The sequence below is a fragment of the Tuber melanosporum genome (assembly GCF_000151645.1).
Source record: "Tuber melanosporum whole genome shotgun sequence assembly, scaffold_83, strain Mel28".
In the NCBI taxonomy this organism is placed as follows: Eukaryota; Fungi; Ascomycota; class Pezizomycetes; order Pezizales; family Tuberaceae; genus Tuber; species Tuber melanosporum.
This window is the reverse complement of record NW_003299132.1, coordinates 283,312-289,210: the sequence shown is the minus strand read 5'-3', so window position 1 is coordinate 289,210 and position 5,899 is coordinate 283,312.

Below are 5,899 nucleotides of genomic sequence, written 5' to 3'. Positions count from 1 at the left end.
AGAAGAGGAGTCATTTACCGGGCAGAATCTCCAGGTGCCGCTCCTATGTTTGTTCAACCCAAAGCAGATGGCAAAAGAATCCGCCCCTTGGTTGATCTCAAGCTATGGAACGATAACACGGTTATGGACAGCTCCGCTATCCCAAACCAAACCCAGATCCTAAATGCAGTTGGATGGGCTAGATTCCAAAGTAAGATTGACCTAAGCGATGCCTACTTCCAAACAAGGTTAGATCCAGAAAGCGAACATTACAACAGTTTCAAAACACCCTTCGGAAGTTTCATTAGCCGAGTTATGTTACAAGGTGATATGAATGCACCCGCCACCTTTTCTGCGAATTATTGAAAACCTCCTAAGCGAATACCTCCACCATTTTGTTTAGGTCTACATTGATGATATTCTCATCTTCACGAACACCGCAGCAGAACACGCCTACCATCTAGGTTTGGTTTGTACCAAACTTAGGGAAGCTAAATTCTACGCTAGCAGAAACAAATCAATCCTGTTTGCTGACTAACTCGATATTCTAGGACATGTCATAGATGATGAAGGAATACATGCAGCCCCAGGAAAAATAGCCTGTTTAACGGAATGGTCGACACCCGGGAATTAAAAGGAACTCCTGCGATTCCTAGGACTAGTCAACTATATTGCCCAGTTCCTACCACACCATGCCACTGTGACAGCGCCGCTCACAGACCTCACCAGCAATGCAGAATTTGTCTGGACCCACACTCATGACCAAGCCTTTACCAACATCAAGGAATTGATTAAAAACGCCAATGTTATTCAACCTATCAACTATGGTAAACCAGAACCAATATGGCTGATTACTGACGCATCGGATGTTGGAGTTGGAGCATGGGTTGGGCAAGGGGCCTCCCATGAAACGGCGAGGCCGGCGGCATTACACAGCAGGAAGTTCACTAACTCTCAAATGAACTATGGAAGAACAGACAAGGAAGCCCTTGCTGTGATTGATGCTCTCGCCGCTTTCAACCACATCCTAATGGGCAATACCTTTACTATTGTCACCGACCACCAACCTCTCACTAACCTTAAAACAGAAAGAATACCGGGAAGAAGAAGAACGAGATGGATAGGCGAGATCAGCAAATACGATGCAAAAATCATCTATGCCCCTGGAAGAACAAACTATTTAGCTGATACTCTCTCCCGCCTATATGAGAATCAAGACCTTGCAAACCCTCCCCTTGTTCACGACCACACAAGACAAAGCGAGGACAGCCCTGACGACACCTCCTATGAACAAGAACCATCAATGGCTACCGCCAGCTCTGCCGCTCCCTCCAATCCTTTCTCTTACACCATGTACAGTGCTGCCGGAACAGAATGAGGAAAGGACATTAATGAAGAATGGAAAGACAATTGCACGCTCCGCAGCACACCTCCTCACGAACTTGAACAAAGCAGAACCCACTGGTCCCACTGTTATCACGACACCTGCCCTTTTCACCAAACTGAGATCAAGTTCGGCAACAGATACTAGCGACCGTACTATATGCCTGCTGATGATTCCAAAGACACCACCTTCGATACCGCAGAAGGAGAAGAAGAGATAATCGATGGAAATGAGCCAACCCAACACCCTCATGTCCTTAACCCTGCTCCAACGCGAAACCAAGGTCTTGAAGAACTCGAACAAGCAGCAGCCTATGTGGATGCAATGTCGTATTTACAACCCCCACAGTCAGCCCCGCCATCCTCTCCTCCCATAATCGATTCACGACCACTATATGGTGGACCCTTACGAGTATACAACAATGAAACCATTGTCTCGGTCATACCCCCTACTATTCCCGAGCATCGGTGTCAACTCTACGAAACCTTTGAGGAAGAGGAAGCCCCTATCGAACCAACAAGAGGATCCCTAATCGAGGATGAACGAGATGTTAGATCGACCACAGAAGAATTAACCACCTCATTCCGAAGCCAAATGATAGCAGGATATCGCCATGACCCGATTTACTTCAAAGCCATGGATAGCTCCAGGCATGGAGACCTCGCCCCCTACAACATATCTAATGGAATGCTCTTTACCAGCACCCGTTATGGTGAACATTGCCTATACATACCAAAAGGTCATATGTTCAATGGAATGACTATTAGTGAATATGTCATATCCGAGATTCACAACAAAGGACACCATAGTGCCGACCGCAACCTTCAGTATGCCTCAGAATATGTTTACTGGCCTGAAATGCGAAAGGACCTCCGCGATTTTGTCAAACAATGTGAACTCTGCCAGGCAAATAAGGAGCGAACACAACTACCTGAAGGGAAAGCACAGACCCTCCAACTACCATGTGAAATATTCGAATCGTATGCCATCAATTTCGCAGGTCCATTCAACAAATCTGCTGGATTTGACCCCATCTTGGTAGCTGTGGACCGATTTTCTGGATATACCTGGCTCCTTCCAATCAAAGTTACCGATTCCTCCCAAGACACCTGGAATAACCTCCAACGATACCTGTTTACCCCCCATGGGTACCCCGTACCTAATGTCAGTGACGCTGATCCCCATTTTACTGCCAGATTCTGGAAGCAAACCTTAACCTCCCTCGGAATAAACCATATTATGGCTGCCCCTGGACACCATGAGACTAATGGCCATGCATAACGAAAAATCCGCGAAGTTAAGACCGGAATTAGGAACATGATCAATGAACGACAAACCAACTGGGAACCAGCCCTTGTTGAGCTCGCTGCACATATCAATGCCGGATTTTCAGATACCTTGGGAATGTCACCATACAAGGCAGTCTTTGGCCGTCAATACCCCCTCCTACCTACAACACTATTTAAGAACTCCTCAGTCCCTGCCTCTGACGACCACCTAAACCGCCACCAAGCAATTCGGAACGATGCCTTCCAAGCTGTTAAGGCTGCCCGATTTCGAAGCACCACTACTGCCCAGAAACGACGATGCAAACATATCCCGATCTCACCAGGCGACATGCTCATGGTATACGGTAACATTTTCATTACCAATGTTGGACGCAGCAAGAAACTGTAACCCCGATGGCGTGGACCCTTCAAAGTCATATCCTTTGACGAGCACACAGAGAACTACACTGTCCAGATGGATGGACGCATGTACCGCCGCAATACTGCAGTCTTTCACGCCTCTGCTGTCAAACAGTTCCACCCAAATGACGACTCCAAGTTCCCCTGAAGAACCCACTCTCGACCCGCACCTATCATCATTGAAAAGAAAGATGAATGGGAAGTTGAAGAAATCCGAGACCACCGCCTTTAGCATGGAAACGATCAGTTCCTAGTCAAGTGGAAAGGATATCCGACGACCGAAAACAGTTGGGAACCAGTAGAGGGACTAGAGCACGCTATGGATATGGTGAACGAATGGTGGAAAGACAACATGCCAAACGAATCCCTCCCCCCAACAATCAACTATATCACCATGTGCTGGACACCTACAATGCCAGAAACTGAGCGATGGCACGCAGAACTCGAAGCTTGAGATGGATTTTGGGCACCACACTTTGAGTCGGAGTTTGAAAGCAGCGATGAGGAGAATCAAGCTATGGAGCAGGCCCTCGACAATTTTCTCTAGTCACCAATCACCATCCGAATACCATAACGATGTCAAACTATGTGGAGCTCAATGTGAGGCAGCGACAACAGGTTGTTGGACTGTTGTTGAACCGCGATGTTATCCAACTTGAAGACTATTTCGAAATCCTCTGGATTGACTACTGTCCTGATTGTGATCATGCTTGGGTTGATGTACAGCACGAATCTGGTATTCGTGACTACTGTGATTTAGATTTCTTCGAGTCTAAGTGTTTCCTTAGAGTTTCATCTTGTCCCTGGTGTGATACTTATGATGAGGAATTTCTTGCTGAAACTGAAGCCATGAGTTTTTCGGAATCCGCTTTTGATGATTATTAGGTTTTGTTTGTTTAAACAGTTGTTTTGTTTTGGGGAATGTAACCGGTACGGGTACTTGGTTATTGGTTTTGTTTTATGTGTTAAGTATCGCTTTGATACTTGGTTTTGTTTTAAGTATCGCTTTGATACTTGGTTTGTTTTAAGTATCGCTTTGATACTTGGTTTATTTTATGTTTTGTTTTAAGTATCGCTTTGATACTTGGTTTGTTTTAAGTATCGCTTTGATACTTGGTTTTGTTTTATGTTTTGTTTTAAGTATCGCTTTGATACTTAAGAAGTTTTACCAAAGAGTATCGCTTGATACCTTTGATTAGTTTCGTTCATGCTAGACATGAACAGATTTGTGTATTTAAAGACGGCTTGTTTCTACGATAGAAAAAGCAGACTTCGACAGACAGTATTTCAATATACTTGGTTGAACGGTTACTTCTTTGTTCCTCAGTACACCCTCGAAGCCTCCCTTAGTTCTCAGCTCTCGCCTCCTCTCTGGAAGAGCAGGCCACCTGCCAACTATCGTATCCATTATCGATAAAGTGATTAGCACCTTGCGAACACGTTACAGAAAAGGCAGACTTCGACAGAAAGTAGTTCAATATACTTGGTTGAACGGTTACTTCTTTGTTCCTCAGTACACCCTCGAAGCCTCCCTTCGTTCTCAGCTCTCGCCTCCTCTCCGGAAGAGCAGGCCACCTGCCCACTATTGTATCTATTACCGTTAATGTAATTGGCACCTTGCGAACACGTTACACTGTCTGTGTCTTGTAAGCCTTGGTTTCACGGAGGATGGCGTCCTGTCGTTCGCGTCTTGCAATGATTATTGCGATATCATCATCGTCTTCCTCGAGTGGTTCCACTTCTCGTCGGAGGGTAGGATGCATAGTATCATAGAATCGTTGCGTAAGGATGTATTTGGAAATGCTTCGTTTCTTCATTCTGTCCCTATAACTCAATAGATCTGTAGCTACATCTGTAATCCTTTTGACATGCGTTCCATTAACTTGCTGGGGCTAGCTGAATTTGTTTTAAAGGAGGTCGTTGGTGATAGAGGATTGGAATCGGCCTTTTACGTAGTCGAAGACTGTAGATCCTGTTAATCTTACATTTCCGCCGTAATTCTTAGAGCATTGGTGGTATGCGTCTCTTGCCTTTCCTTCACAGAAAGATCCAATGTATAGTCCTGGTGTATGGTCTTCCACATCTTTCTCTTGCAGGAGAAGATAGTGTGAGAGATCAGTTGCCCATCGGTCAAAAGCTGCAGGTTTGAGGTCTTTTCCTACTCCTGTAAACTTCGCAGGGAGGGGGAGTTTAAATGTAGGAGGTTCAAATGTTGTAGGTGCTTCTTCTTCTAGAGCGTGAAATTTTCCTCCTCCAGAAGGTCCTCCTCCTGTACTAGCCATATCTGATTCGCTACTTGATTCGAGGTCGATTGGAGGTTCCAAGGAAGGCTTCTTTGCTGGAGTAGTAGGAAATTCTCCAGGAGGTTGTGGGTCTTTCATGTTTGCGGGTTCACCAGGCTCCTTAGCAGAGCGCCGGGGTTGTTTCTTTCTTGTAAGGTCTTGTTGTGGGATTTACTTCCCACTCCTGGTCGTCAAAGACTCTATGTTAGATTTGAGACGAAGCCGAATGTTCCGTAAATCTGCCTCTTCTCTCCGCTAGCGTTCTAAGGTGGATATCGATAGGTTGATCAGGCCTAAATCCGGGAACAGGTTCTTAACCACTTGCTGAGGTTAAAAAAATGTAACATGTTCGCTAGGTGCTAATCACGTTATCGGTAATAGATACGATAGTTGGCAGGTAGCCTGCTCTTCCAGAGAGGAGGCGAGAGCTGAGAACTAAAGGAGGCTTCGAGGGTATACTGAGGAACAAAGAAGTAACCGTTCAACCAAGTATATTGAAATACTATCTGTCGAAGTTTGCCTCTTCTATTGTAGAAACAGTCGGTCTTTAAATACACAAATCCGTT